This window comes from Grammomys surdaster, unplaced genomic scaffold (assembly GCF_004785775.1).
Source record: "Grammomys surdaster isolate TR1022 unplaced genomic scaffold, NIH_TR_1.0 64, whole genome shotgun sequence".
Lineage (NCBI taxonomy): Eukaryota > Metazoa > Chordata > Mammalia > Rodentia > Muridae > Grammomys > Grammomys surdaster.
In genome coordinates, this window is record NW_021604566.1 from 8349687 (window position 1) to 8366515 (window position 16829).

Here is a 16829-nt window from a genome sequence, read left to right on the forward strand (position 1 = left end):
GTGTGCCCTTGGCATGTTTTAAGTCATATTTTGACCCAGACAACAAAATTATATTCCAGGCCAGTTCTGTTTGTTTGTTTGTTTGTTTGTTTGTTTGTTTGACTTCTTAAAGATATGGAATAAGCTTTCCTTCCATATCCTGCTTCTTTGAAGGGATCAGTTTTAAAAATACAATATGGGTACTTCAGAAGAGAAGCCACCATTGACACAAAGGTGACAGATTAGAAGATGCATTTTGTTGTTGTTGTTGTTGTTGTTGTTTGGGATTTTGTCTAAGACAGGGTTTTTTAGTGTTGGTGGGCTCTCGCTCTCTCTCTCTCTCTCTCTCTCTCTCTCTCTCTCTCTCTCTCTCTCTTTGTGTGTGTGTGTGTGTGCGTGTGTTTGTATGTCTAGCCCTGGCTGTCCTGGAACTGGCTTTGTAGACCAGGCTGACCTTGAACTCACAGAGATTTTCTTATCTCTGCCCTTTGAGTGCCCAGATTAAAAGCATGCTCCACCGTTACCCAGAAAAGCTGTGCACCTTTTTACATCATGAATCTGAATGTGTTTTCCAATTAAACAATATGAAATTGCTCTCTCATCCCCCCACCCAGAGTACATGATTTATTGAACTTTGGAACATGCCTACACTGATAACTTTATTCTCCTAAATCATATGAGGTAAGTGTTTGTGGTTCTCTTGCAGAGGTCAGAATGCCTGTGTAAAGAAGGCTGTGCTGGCCTCCATTACTCAGCATAGCACCACATAGAGCTAAGTCCCTAGTTTCCAGAGTTGTTTTACATAGCAAAAGCTTATTGAAACTCAGAGGGATTGTGCATGGAGTTTATTTCTATGGTTCATAGATGTGTCTTTCAGGATGAACCACTGGGATTATCCAAAATACACAGGTGTATCTGAATGTATAGGCCTCTTGCCTCTGGTTAGTGTAGGACCTAGTAAGTGCTAGCATGTCCAGGTGTCTGCAGCTACAGAAAGTCAGCTCCATTTCACTCTGATGGTTATTACTGTGCACCCTCCCACCTCCCACCCCCTTATCTTCTTCCAAAACACCTTCATTTACTCATTGTTCTTAATCCTGTACCCTCAATTTCTTTCTATTTTTATATGGGAGACCATTTAGGATTAAATCCTCAGCAGTGGTCCCCAAACCCCACCCTCCTATATGCAGCTTTATAATTCAAGGTGCTTCTTCATTGCCACATAACCTTCTCTTACATACCAGCCTGTGGATTCCTAGAGGCCAGGCCTTTTACACTTCTGAGGACACCAGTGACCTTTATCTTGAGTATGTTCTCTGCTATGCACTACTTGTTAGTCACCACCTCCTCTCCTTTGCTCCCCACGGCTTGGCCATTTCCAGCTGGGCCAAGTACAGCATTGACTGTGTTCTCACTTTTGATCTGCCCAGCTTGAGTGCTTTGCCCTAGAATGCCTTATCTCTTAGAGTGCCTCCCACCACAGCTAATTTCTTCTTATTTATTGCTGTGTGATTGCTGTTCTGAGATCCTGGCTTGAAAACAACAAAGCAACTAGTTAATTGTGTCACAAAGAGGTTTTATGCAGGCAGCAATGAGAAGGTTCCTTTACCTGCAGACACAGATCTTAGCACTCAAGCTTAGGAATCTACCACAATGGTTGTCTATCATCTCTTTTCTCTGTCTTTCCTCCTGCCACCTCACAACTCTGTGTGTGTATGTGTGTGTGTGTGTGTGTGTGTGTGTGTGTGTGTGCTGAGCCAGAACTCTAATAGCTCCTTAAGGAATCTCTAACCAAGGGAACTCCTGTAGAATTTCTATGTTGGGAGTTTTGCACTGTTTCTGAATCTTTATGTTCTATTTGAGATTGAGGGCCATTTTGGACAAAACATTTCAACTTAATCAAATCTGATGGATTTTATAAAATAGCATTTCCTAGAAGTGAAAAGATAGAAAATGTCCTGGATATGTCCAATGAAGATAGGCCATCAGTAACTTCAGGCTTATTTGATCTACAGTTTGCATTTTTTCAAGAGAGCTATTTGTTGAACCCATGTCACAGTTGAAGAAATCGAGCTAAAGGAGGGTGTTCCAGGTTTCACAGGAAGCATGCACAATGAAGAGTGCTAGCCTTCAGTGAGCATTTACTTTAAAACTGTCAGTCAAATTCACTCCTAATCAAAGCAAGGCAAGATGACCTTGGCATAAAAAAAAGTATACTAAGCAGTTAATCCATGGCCTCTCCAATGTGAAAACTTGTGGGAAAAATAGGGCCGCTGCGGAGGAGGACTCCCGGTGGGTTTCCTCGTGGAGGATTCCACATACACGAGAGGGTCTAAGGTTCCAAAGGCTGGAGGCTTTGGCGATGACAGGCCCCAATGACACGAGGAAGTCCTTGGTTCCAAAAGGGTTTATTGTCATGGCGGATGGTGGATGGATCTGGAAGTACCCCCCTCAAACTCAGGGCAGTCTTGAGTTAAATAGGGAGGGAAAAGGAGGAGGGTCTGGGAAGGAGTGCTTAATTTGCCCCACCCTTTGGCCTTCATTAGTATGTAAATCCCTAGGGCCTAAGGCCTAAGGTCACGCCCTCTACCTGTGCAATTTGGGAGGGCCTGTAATGGCCTACCTGACTGAACAATGTAGGTCTATGGAGATGAGACTGCGCATCAGGATTCTGGGTTCTGGAGACTGGCTGAACGCCTGCCGTTTCTCACTTAGAGTCTCGGGGTTCCAGGCCCATGCCCATGCCCAGTCATGAACCAGGATACCCTTACACAGTCCCACAAAAACTGTTGGAAGATTCTGTACTCTATATGGTTTTGTGTTCTCTTGCTTTGTTTTGTTGTTGTTGTTTGTTTGTTTTTATTGTTATTTTATAGCAAGCTCTGTGGATATTATTATGGGTCAAACTTCACGGAAAAAACCCTACTATGTATTTAAGGGACTGTCACATTTGCCAAATGTGTTTGTGAAAATAATATCAAATAGAATGAACATTAATTAAGACTTTTTCTTAATTAGCAACGGAAGTTTGTAATATTGCAGCCTGAATATGATTAATTTATATAAAAAATTTGTGTTACTTTCAGAGGAAAATTATTTTATATACATCAAAATACATAAACTCCAGGAGATTTAATCAATGAAACAAAGATACATTGTAGCATAATTTACAAGAAAGCCATTTCTACATCAATGTGAAGTTCCTTTAGAATATAGTTATGAAGTAATTATAACATAATTCCTTCTATATTAATCATAATTATACTTGCACATAAACACACAGAAGTGCACGCTAACTTTTGCACAGGAACATTAATCTTTCTGTGTAGTTTACAAAAACTCTTCATTATTTATCTTTTTCTACACTATTCGTCCCAATCTACAGTAATCTTCACTGTTTGGTTGGGTTCAATTAACGATAGCTCCAAAGCTGTGGGCTTTCCCAGTCCACATCTTCCATCTTCCCATTCCCCTGGCTATGATTAATATATTATGCATATTTACCTCTCCAGGTGCCAGCAATCCCTAACCAAAGTTTTAGCTCAAATGCACCACTCCATAATCCCCAGGACATAAACTCTAACCCCATGGATCTCCTGTATCTTAGAACTCACCAATTATTCTATTGATTCTCACTCAGTTTGAAGTTAGGAGTTGCACGCTGGAGGTCAATCCCAGAGCCTCACTCTCACCAAGCATGTGGTCAGTCATTGGTCATATATGCAGCTCAAATGTGCCCAGTTATCAATTACTAAGTCAGTCAGTCAGTCAGTCAGTCAGTCAATCAGTCAGTCAGTCAGTCATCCAAAATTTGATTCTGTTATATGCCAAACATGGGGAAGAAATAGCAAGAAATAAAGCAGCCAGGTTATCTGCCCTTGTAGCATATAGGTTCTAGCAGGGTATGAAAGACAATAACACAAATAATAAGAAAAGCAATGGTGTGCTCAGTCTTAGGCAGAAATGAATGGGTGGTCATTTAAATCAGTAGTTCTGGGTTGTGATCCCTTGGGGGATGAATCGACCCTCCCATAGGGTTTGCATATCAGATATTCTGTGTATCAGATGATTACATTATGATTCATAACCATAGAAAAATTACAGTTATGAAGTAACAATGAAGATAATTTTATGGTTGGGGGGATCACCACAACATGAGAAATTGTATTAAAGGGTCACGGCATTAGGAAGGTAGAGAACCACCGCTCTACATAGATGGCCTGGAATGTCTGTCTGAGAAAGCAATACTCAGGCTATAACTAACCTCAGTAACAAGAAGAATTGCTTCTAGTGAATACTGGAGGGGAAAAAACTACAGAGATAAGCAACATCAACTTATAAGAGCTTAAGTCAGGGAGAGTTGGGAACCCTCAGGTTTTCAGAAAACTGAAGTTCTCTGGGGTATGCAGATCCCAGAGGTGCACAGACTGGGGGAAAGGGCAAAATCACATAGAAAAATCATGTCAAATGGGAAAAGGACAGTCAAGACTTTAAATATGAGAAAACATGATCTGGTTTTTGTTTGTTTTCTTTAAAGGCTTTCTAGTGTCTACAAAAGAAAAAGATTTAGCATATTAAGAAACTTCAAAGTCAGCATGAATTAGTAAGGATGGGATTGAAAACAGAACTAGAGAGAAGTGGACAGGTCCTGAGCATACTTGGGACACATTATATGCCACATATTTTTTAAATTGCTTTATTTTATATGTGCCTCTTGCCTTCATTTTTGTCTGTACATCACATTTGGACAATGCCTGCAGAAGGTAGGCGATAGTGTTGGATCCCCTGAAAGTGGAATTAAAGATGGTTATGGCTCAGTCTGTGTGTTCTGGGAACTGCACCCTAGTCTTCTATAGAGGCAGCCATCCCTCTTGACTGCTGAGTATCTCTCTCCAGCTACCAGTACAACATATGTATCTACTCAACTTCTGCTTCTTGGACTGAAATACCACTTATTTGATTTGTTATTTTCCATGTTAGAGATTATCCAGTTAAGGCTCAGTTGGGTTCAGTACTTCATTTATTATTACTTTTGTGTTGCTGATGCCAAAATATTCAATAGAAAAATCTTTCAGTACAATTTTTTTATACTGACTGCAGAAGGTTTCAACCCATTATGCTGTGTAAGCATGGTAGCAAGAGTGTGTGGAGATGCTGAAATCAAGGTCTGGACTCACTCTAAGCTTCAAGAGTCTGCCTCTGTGACTTTCTCTGCCTACTAAGTGTCATCTCAGGCCACCTAACACTATGAACCAAGGGGAAAAAACAAAACACTGAAAATCAGTCTGTGTGGAACATTCTAAATTTGGATCAGAACAAGTAAGGCTACCTTTTTCTATCTTGAAGTAGATTAGTCATTTGACTTATGATTAGCACTCTCTTTGCACTACCCTTCTTTGCTTTCAGTGGCTAGAAATATTTCCATGGTGCCTCAATGTAAAGCTTTAGCTTTATGGAGACCTCTGTGAAAACTTCAGTTATTCATTTTCTTTTTTTTTTTAATTTTTTTTTATTTTTTGAACATGAAATGCTTTTTTATAGCATGTTTTACAAGGGGAGGGGGTAAGAGGGGCCAGGTGGTAGAAAAGTACAGAATCTTCTTGGCCTCTGCCTTGAAACATGTCATGGTCTATACGGTACACTGCCTTGAATTATGATCTACCTGCTGTTCTTCAGAAGATATGGTACACTGCTTGAGTTATGGTCTCCCAGCTATTCTTCAGAAGATATGGTACACTGCTTTGAATCTATCTGCAGTTGCCAAGCAGGATCTTGCAGTTGCCAAGCTTCAGAGGACATTGTGCAGGTGGGGAAAGGTAGGGGGTGAGTGTAAGGGCGAGGGTCCTGGCTTCTGGCATCTCCCCCTTCTCTGTTTAGCTAGAGAAGGCATCTTATCCCAACTATGTGAGTTTTGAATTTGGATGTCTAATTATGAGGGGTCTTAGACAAGTTCACAACCCCAAAACATTGATGTGAGAGGAGTCACATCGATGGTCGAAGGCTTTAGGCTGTCGATGATGGGCAACGTCAAGGGACTCTGATGTGGGTGAAAGGAGGGTGAGAGCCCTGTCTTAGGCCATGTAGGCTGCACCCACTCCCAGCACCACGCACTCCTTTTTGGCTGCATTGGGTGGGCCCCTGGGAAGTGGACCTACAATAATCCCATCATTGGGCTAACTCACAGCCATCCTAGTCCCTCGTAAATGTTCAAGTTACCAACCATTTGTCAGTTTGGGGTGTAATATTGTCATAAAGGAAGGCTCCCCAATGTTAGCGGCTATATCAAGGGTGGCCCAGTTATTCATTTTCATGAAAGTTTTTTAAATCTCTTTTTCTGTTTTATCTTTTATTGAAAATAGATTTTTCATACAATATATTCTGATTATGGATTCTACTCCCTCAATTCCTTCATGATCTTCCTCCTTTAACTACCTTGCTCATCCAAATCCACATCCTTTCTGTCTCAGACAGCAAGAAGGCATCTATGGAATAGTAATAAAATAAAGTAAGATAAAATTAAAACAACCAAATCGAAATAGGACAAATCAAAGAAACAGAAGTAAAAAATACAGAAAAAATGCTCAAGAAACATAACTAATATATATGCAGAGACACACATGTTTGCCCACACAGGATTCCCATAAAAACACAAAACCAAATGCTATAATGTATGCACACCAAACCTGTAAGGTTAAATAAAAGTAAGTAAACAAACAAACAAATAAAAAAGAAATGTCCTGACAAAACATTATAAGACAAAAAAACGCCAAAGATGCCACTGAGTTCAACTTGTTTGTCATCCTTTCTATGGATTTTAATTTTGCCTCTTAATGCCTTATAGAACACAGCTTTCAAAGAACACAATCACAGAAATCAAGTGTCATGATAATAACTTAGTTAAATACTCTCCCTTTCCATCCTTGGGTTGTTATAAGTGGAGAGTCAGAATTATATTTTTAAGAATTAGCCTTCTGTGTAAGCTAGGTCCCAAAGGTTTCATTGTTACACCTGTGAAAGAACAAAGCTAGGTGATTCAGCAGTCATCATGAACCTAGCAGATGATAGAGCTCAAACACTCAGACAGTGAGATAGTCAAATTAGAGTGAACCAATATGCTACTGGTACATATCCATTGTCTTATTAAAATAGATCATGTATTAAAGCTCCAAGAACCAATGTAACATGTGCATGTCTAGACATAAATTAATCCCATTGTAATAATTAACTGTAACCTGGCCTAATATTGAATTATTTCTGAAAATTATTAGCATTAACATAAAGAACAGAGCAAAGCCTCACAACTCACAGGTGGGAAGCAAAATCAGAGAAGAAGGAGGGGTCAGGACACCAAAATTCCCTTCCCAGGTGTTCCCAGTGACCATATCCTACCTCCGATAGGTTCTACTATATCTCAATAGTAGAACTCTGGAGACGAAGCCTTTAACATGTGAGCCTTAGGACAGCATTCAGTGCTCACCCTATGGTGATATTAAAGTCCTCAGCACTGCCAAAGAACACCACAGTCCCTGTGAAAAGTTTTGAAGCTTTTTTTATTGAACAATATGCATTCATTCATTCCTGATTTTATTCTAAGGCTATTTCCTAGCATTGGATGAGTAGTCTGGACTCTTCTATGACTACATTCAGTTGTACACCAAGAAAATTTCTTACATGTGTACCTGTTACTACTTAACATTAACCTAGTCTTAGAACAGAAACCACTCCAAGAGTCAAACGTTTTATATAAAATGCCCTGGCTATCTAGTAGATAAATCCCAAGCTCTTTCAAGATTTTGATCTGTTCTGATACCAGCAACAAGGCCATGTGAAGTATGGGTGATTTATACAGTGAGAGTTCTCTGTGAAGCTTTGTTCATGTACCATCATGAATCCCAGTAGAAACTCTTTGAGATACACATAATTCTTGTCAATGAGCATTGAACATTAAAAAAATAAAAATGAAATGGGACTTCAGATTATGTCATCTTCTCACACTGTAAAGAGCACTTTGGAGGTGGGACTCACTACCTCCTGCACAGGAGGAGTGAGTACTTTAACTTCCCTCAGAGCAAGGACGTCAACTCTCAATAGTACATTCCCTTTCCATAAAAATGTAGAAAATTCCATCCTAACATCAGAATCTGGTATGTCTAGGAAAACAGATGAAATAAAAACTGAAACCTTCAGTGGTGTGTCCCGTGTGTGCCTCAGTGTTCCTGCATGGTCTCCCACTGTGGGCACATAGCTTCTGCTTCTGAAGACACCGTGTGGATATGTATGTGTCACTCTACTACCTGTAAGGCCTAGCTTGCAAATATTCTAATGTTTTCCATAGACTTAGGTCATATTTTTCTCTTAAAATACATTAAATTAACATGCCTTTTATACTCACAGAATGGGAGGGGATGCTTGAGATTCTTCTCTGAAAAAAGTGATAATACATATCCAGAAGACCCCTGCTTCCTAGCCCAGCTGTGCCATAGGAATCTACTTCTGTCTGTACTAAGGGCTAAGGAACCTGCTCACAAGTGCTAACACTGTTGCAGCAGTTGCCATGATGTGAAACTTAAATGGTATGAATAAAAAAGAGATGACCCAGAGGGAGAGCAACATCTTGATAAGAGGGTGAGACAAAGAAGTCCATAGAGCTGAGGGCAGGATAAGGGCTGTACTGAGGCATTCCTAGTTTTTTCATTCTCAGCAGACTTTCTTGGAATACAGATCCCTCCCCACCACTACAGTATAAGGAATGCCAAGTCGAGGAAATTCCTGTATTATGTTGTTGCTATGGATTAGCACAGTCTCTGGATCCAGCTAAAGGAGTAGGGAAAGAACCCCACAAGACTCCCGTTGACATCAATTTGATGACCTACTGTTATTAGATTTAGGAAATTGCTCAAGACAATTCAAGTCTCATTAGACTACAAAGTCCTAGGTTTCACTTTCATGCTTGAACTGTGACTCACCTGCTTGGGCTGCAAGCTACAGAGTCAGAAAGGGTTGCCCCGACCACACACTTCACCACTGTTATCCACAGTAAGATCTTCACAGATTATCGGAGCATCAGCTAAATTTTGACTTGTGGCACAGAAGTGCTCCTACCAATAAAATCTGTTGGCCAGATGGATTCGTGAGAATGGGTTCCGACAGACATTTAAGAAGTTAGGATAACAAACAAGGGGCTGTGGGAGGCTGTGTGGCGTGATTGGGAGCACCATTTCCATTCCCTTAATACGTGATTCAGTAGAAAATAGATTAATCATATAAGATTATATGCTAATAGAATTTTAGAAAGGCAAAATTACCATATGCTTATATACAAAGGAATTGCGAGTAAACATTTAAAATATATGGTCTTTTAGACTATCCTAAGGCTGATTCTGAGAAGCTATGCATGGGGGGTGAGATATCTGAACAAGCATCTATATATTGTCACAATTGAAACCAATGCAGCTGACAGGATGTATGGATTCAAAAAGCAAAACTTGTGTAAAAGTGTCCATTTCCTGTTGTGCTGATGACATCTGTCAGCTTTCCTCAGTGCTGACACTGCACAATGCTGGCACTCTCTTGACTATCTTTAGAGAAGAGGCTACAGAGTGCAGAAAATGAATGCATCCGTCTTGTCCATTCATAAAACATCCTTATTTAATCATAACCCAGCTACCTCAAAAGATTTGAGGTCTTTGGTGAGGAACATTAAGAAACTGAGTTTTGCAGAACAATAATAAGACAGAAGGAACTAAGGGGAATATGAGCTTTCAATTTGAATTTATGTGTAACCCCAAATTGTACAGAAAGTCAAAATGCCAAGACCAGTTATAAACTTGAATGAAATGAAAACCTGAACATTTTAGCAAGTGTTTCTCATAGTCTTTCAACTATCTTCAGTCTACATACAGACTGCTAAAGGAGCTTGGAAAACACTTTGTAAAGTAGTTGCAGTGCAAGCATGAGAACTCATCACAGATGCTAATAGGCACTGTGACTTGCGTCTCTAAGCCACACAATGGTGGGCCAGACATTCTTGTAGGACTCAGGACATCCATTCTAGCAAATCAGTGAGCTCTGGGCTCAGGGAGAGACCTACTCTCTTAAAAATTAGATGGAGAGTGAAACAGGGAAATATACAATATAGGTTTGTAGTCTCCACACTCATACCATGCCCACACATGTACATGTACATACAAATATGCACTTATACACACAGTACACATACACACATGTGCACATACACAATATAATGGTCTGTACATGCTTAGCCCAGGGATTGTCACTTTTAAGAGGTATGGCCCTGTTGGAGTAGGTGTGGCCTTGTTTGAGGTGTGTGTTGGCTGTGGGTGCAGGCTTGAAGACCCTCATCCTAGCTGCCTGGGAGTTAGTATTCTGCTAGCAGCCTTCAGATGAAGATGTAGAACTCTCAGCTCCTCCTGTACCATGCCTACCTGGATGCTGCCTTATTCCCACCTTGATGGTGTTGGACTGAAGCTCTGAACCTGTAAGCTAGCCCCAATTAAATGTTGTCCTTATAAGAGGTGCCTTGGTTATAGTGTCTTTTCACAGCTGTAAAACCCACCACCACCACCACCACTACTACCACCACCACTACTACCACCACCACCACCACCACCACCACCACCACAACCACCACCACCACCACCACTACCGCAACCACCACTGCCACTACCACCACTACCACCGCCACCATCATCATTATCATCTAAACCTTGAAACCAGTAATTAGAAGTTGCTATCTCCCTAAAGTTTACCTCTTTTACAGATAGGGAGGAATGAATCTGTCTAGTACTGAGTACTGAAGAAGGGCTCAAGGAATATTACGTGTCATTAAAATTACCAATCTGCTGGTGATAACATATTGAAGTTGGATTTTGACAAAAGGTCTGCTTTTGGATACTAGAAGACTTGACTGAAGAACAGAAAAGAGACAACAGGGCCAGCTTGATCTGGTGACATTCTCATTTGATAGGGTGGCTATGCTGCTTAGCACAATTGAATCAAAGGAAAAGAACCTTCTGTGTGTTTGGTCAGTGTCAGGACTCACTCTGTCTCTGTACTATGCTTTAGTCTTATCCTTTAAAAATAATCATTGAAGATCACATTTCAGAGCAGGAGACCTAGACACAATTCAATAGATGTTCTTACGCTGTTTCTTAATTTTCTGTGCAAAGCTACAATTCATAGCACTCATAAGTTGGGTTAGCCTTCTCTGTGTATTTTGGGTTGTTCTTCATCAGTTTACATGGATGTAAACTTCTCGAATTTGGGTGACAGACCCAACTGGAGACTTCTGCCAACAGGATTTTTCCAGAAGCCAGGGGCTGGAAGATGCTCACTTCCTCGATGACCGGCAGCTCTCAAATCCCGTGTAATAGCAGTTCCTTTCTGCAGCTTATGAGCAATGTCCAGTAGCAATAGGGCCCAGAATTGAAGCTGGCATTTCTGCAGCAGGATTCAAGCACTGTGTTTCATCTTTCTGGGGAAGGGAATCATGGATATCATTGGAAATTACTTGACCTAGTAGCTTGCTGTTGAATTGTCAAATTTCCAACAGAAGGAAAAAATCTGCTGTGCAGCAAGCTTTAGGAGACTACATGCCAAGTGACTGTATGGAATGTGAATGGTCTTTGGGAGTAGCACTATCAAAATCAATTTCAATAATTAATAATAGTCAGGGCAAGAAGCAAACAGTGGAATGGTGAGCACTTAAACAGCAATTTAAACAATGTTTGCTTTTCTCATGTAACACAATAATTGTCCCCAGAAAAGAACTAATATTAGGAATGGTTACAGATTGCTTTTAGACTCCATGTGAGAGAAATACATTCGCCTGAGTCTTCCACAAGAAGCAGGCTTATTTCAGCATACAGAAGATTTAAAAGTACTGTTTAATAGCATTCTCCTTCAAAATAATTACAAGTCCAACCTGGCACCAGATGTAAACTATGCATACTTTCTGAAATCCACCACAGTGTTTTGAATGGCATTCACTAGAACATACAGTCAGGTGTTCGATTATGAAAGGTCACTCACATGTATGTTCTAGTCATGTGTACACTCTGTTTAATGAGAGTCACTGTTCAAGCTTGCTTTGATTTATTTTCCAGATGATCCGTTACACTGACTCTCAGCAGTATCGACTGATTAAAATGCTACAACTTGCCAAGTGGAATGCTGTCAAATGTTTTCTGCCTTCTTTATTGCACTTGCAATTCAGAACAAAAGGCTTTCTACCACACTGCATCACAAATTCCCACCATAGGAAAAAGAGCCGAAGTTGCCATTTAATTGTCAGCATTGACCTAACCATTGTCAGTGGTCAATCTGTAGCCCTTGGTATCAAGGTAAGGTACCTGCCCATATTGCCATCCAAAAGCAAAGTCACCAAGTCACCAAGCAAAGTGTCTCTGTATTTCTTTTATAGTACAATGCCTCTAAGAGATATAGTCATCTGTATTTACAGCATGTCATTTTGGAATAAGGCCAAAATAAATGAAGAGACGATGTTGTGAATCTAAGGCATCTGTGAACAACAGTATCATTACTTTAAAAAGTGTATGAGTATGATTGCTTCATAATTCAGACACCAACAGCAAACAGACTCCCTTCCTGTGGAATCTCCCTTGCTGCTAATGTCTCATCAGGCTACCTTGGTGTCCTGTGAAAATTAGCCCTTCCAGGAAACATGTATATAACTCACAATGATGGTGATCCAAGTTGTGCATTGTTGCATGAAGAAAGGGAATACAAACACCAGTCAACACCAGTTTGTGGAGGAGAAAAGACCTCTTAGTAGATGCCATTTCCCTCATCCTGACAAATCCTAGGAAAAGAGAAATTTTCTGTATCTTTATGAATCCCACATCTTATGAACCATTGATCATTTGCTTGATACAAAAGTTATTTCAGGAACATGAGAGTAAATTTTATGTGACAATTTAGCTAATCCATGGGGCTTAAATGCATGATCAGACGGTATTCTGAATGTCTATGAAGGTTATTTTTCAGGTCAGATAATGAATATGGCTTCATGCATTTAGTTGAAGATTTTACTAAAGTAAAGACAGGTCTCTTTTAAGCAAGAAGGAATTCTTCCAAGAGATGACCTTTGCATATTAAGCTCTACATTGCAAATTTTGGACTTAGACCTCCACATCGTTGCAAATGAATTATGAACCAATTTCTTAAAAAGAACCCCTACATATACCATAATATATATTTATACATACATAATACACATATATGTATATATATATACATATTATATACATATATAGATAATTTCCCAAATATACCATACTGTATACATATAGTCACACATGCACATACCATATTGTATGCATACATAGACACATACATGTACACTATAATGTATATGTATTTAAATACACATACCATATTGTACATATATAAATACATATATAATCACATACACACATACCATATTATATAGAAAAACAGAGAGACAGACAGACAAACACACACACACACACATATCCTATTGATCTGTTATAAATGTACCCTATAACTTATGTTCTCTGGAGAACTATGATCATTGCATGGCCTTCCATTTGTGTTAGTTAAGAGAGGATTCTAAAAGCACAGCAGTTTAGCTGACAAAATACAGATATGTTCAACACTTCATACACACACTACATTACTCATGTAGTCAAAGTGGGTTCTGCATAGAGAGATTGTTACCTATGCCACACCATAGTTTAGCAAAGCAAGACTTTAAACATTTAGTGCCATGATCTTTACTGATTTAAAAAAGTAAAACAGCACTTATCATTTGAACTACAAGTGGTACTTTGCTGCCTCACTCCCTATCCATGTGAGAAATATGATGTCATAGAAAATTGATACCCATCCACATACCTAAACCTATTAGTTGTGTGTTGAACAGATGGAAAAAAATAGGATGCACATGTACTTTGAATAGATCTATCCCTATGAAAGGGGTCGGTAAATACTACTTTTCAAACTATCATACAAACAAAAATGAGCTATCACTATATCCAATATCACTCCTCTTTTATTCAGTTCTCTTTAGATATAATTTTGTATAGCTAACTTGACTTCAAAGGCAAGTGCAAATTAGTGTGTCCTTCTAACCTAATTTTGAGCACAACATGGTCATGTGGTAACCTTAAGGGCAGTATGGTTTCAGAAGGATGAAATGTACTCATAGCCCCCTGAAATACAAATGCTCCTTCCTTATCATCAGCAACAACTTGTTTTTTAAGACTGTTTTTCACAAAATTATAAGGAAGAAAACAGAAGAGAATATGCTCGTGGGATAGACAATAGACTACCTTTGAAACTGTCACCGGTGTCTCTTCCTGTGTTAAAGGCTTAGTCCATAACTTGGGAAGTGATGGAAACCTCTAAGGGCAGGAAATAGTTGGAAGTGTTTATGTTCCTGGAAGAACACCCCTTAGAAAACTGTGGGATGTAACACCTTCCAGTTGTTTCCTGTTTTGGTCTACTACATGTTCCTGCTATGATTCACTGTCTCACCACAGGCCAAAAGTAATGTCACCAATAAATCATGGACTAGAACATTCAAAACTGTGATCCAGAATGAACCTTTTATTTTTATAAGTTTATTGTCACAGGGATTTTGTGATAGTTATGCAAGCCCAACTGACATCATATGTTGACATATATCAAGACACGTAATATCTGGAGTCATGTTCATAAAAGAAATGTGAGGATGAAGAAATGACAGCTTTGAGAAATTTCAAACTTGGATCCAGAACCACATTTATTGCCAGATGACAATTGTACTTCTTTACTACTATGTAGTCAAGAAAACCTTATAGAGATGCTTTTTGAATTGCTGTTATTAAAATTACTTCTACCTAAGATAAATATCTGTGATGGTATACCAAAAGCACATCTTCTTTTAAGCTCTTCAACTGATTCTGTATTCAGGTAGAATCCCAGACAGATGGGACTTTCATCACATTCTTGTCTTTCTGTATGTGACATAAGCATTCTGCAGTAAGTAAGGTGTGTCCCCTAATAAAATGAGTGTTTGCCTCAGCACCCAGCAAGTATCCTGGGAACACATACTTGATGAGCTACCCAAAGAGGAGCTATCATTCCCAAACTTCTAGGTGTCTTGTGTACTGGCTGTCTTTTCTAGCAACTCTGATATCACTGATAACATCCATTTTTCTTCTGTGGCACATGCAGACAAAATATTCTAAAGAAATGAAAAACATTTCCAGTCTGTGAGAAAACATCTGGTATTGCCAGGATGTGGTAAGCAGTGGACAGTCAGGTTTCATGTACTGTCCACTAGCATAACCTCAGACATTTGTTTGAGTAGAGTTCAATTAGCCTAGTGCAATCTCACAGTATATATTGTCATATGCAAAACCATTAAGAAAAATGGCATCTGCTTTATAGGTGTGAATGGTATTTCAATTACTTTGTTATATTTTTGTGTCTCTACTTCTGTGAAATAGCCTAAAGTACAAATTCTGTTATTCTAGATCCCAGTATTTAAACCTTGCAGTGAATCTCAATAATGACACCAAAAAAATGAATATTACTCAGGAAAATAGCTTTAAGTTAGAATGATAACCATCCAGGCACACTAACATGTAAATAAATAACTAATATATGGACACATCTGAAACAATATTCAAGAGATGGTTAAATGATCTTAGAAGACAAAAGGCAGGGCTGCTTAAAAAGCTCTTAGGAACAACCTCGGCATCAAACACTTTCTCACTGTACATTACCAGTGCTATTTCCTTTCTCAGGAAACATCAAATGATGCTGAAGGTCACAGTGACATGAGCAGTTTGCAGACCCTGGACCATATCTAAAAGCTCCATAGGTGTTTTCACCAACACTCAAATTTTTAACAACCATGTATCTGTTTGAAAATATCCTCCCCAATCAAGATGCAAAGTTTGATACAGAAACAAAAGATTTCCTCCTTATTTTTACATTATTAGGTCTTTAAATATAATCACTTTCTTTTAATCCACTTGGCCTGTTGTAAAGGGAAAGTCGTGTGTTACATGTATTATCTTTTTTAACTGGGCTGCTAGCCAAAGCCCTGTGGGTTTGCCTTCTGAGAGTGATGCTTGTGCTATATGCTGCACTGAGAGTGATGCTTGTGCTATATGCCACACTGAGAGTGACAGTTGTGCTATATAATGCACTGAGAGTGATGGCTGTGCGATATGATGCACTGAGAGTGATGGCTGTGGGATATGTTGCACTGAGAGTGATGGCTGTGCTATATGATGCACTGAGAGTGATATCTGTGCTATATGAGGCACTGGTGTTGTCTTCCATGGAACATTTGGCATTGCTGAGCATCTTGTCTCTCACCTAAGTCTTTTTTTTTCTTTGTTGGTTTTATTTTCAGACTTTCACTTTTTCTTTTCTTACTTTTTCTTTTTGTTGTTTGGCTTTGGAAATTATTGAAAAAATGTGAAGTCTTTCTCAGCTAGCACTAATGTGGTGACCCTTGAACTGTAACCCACATTGCCGCAACAGTCTTTATGTCAAACAAACAATGTAATCATAATTCACCCTCATGGGGTGACAATTTAAACTACTGGTCTTAAAATGGATTGGAATAATCCTGTCTGTGTGACTACTATCACCTTTATACACAAGCTGATGTGTTGTCCTTTCTTTATAGGCACTCATTTCTTTCAGGTAATTTTAAGACTATATTAAATATTTATGTGATTTCAAGTTAAAACTTGAAAATGTACACAGACATGTACACACAAATACTTGCATACATATGTGCACACACACACAGGCACACATGCTTGGACATGCACACACATCCATGC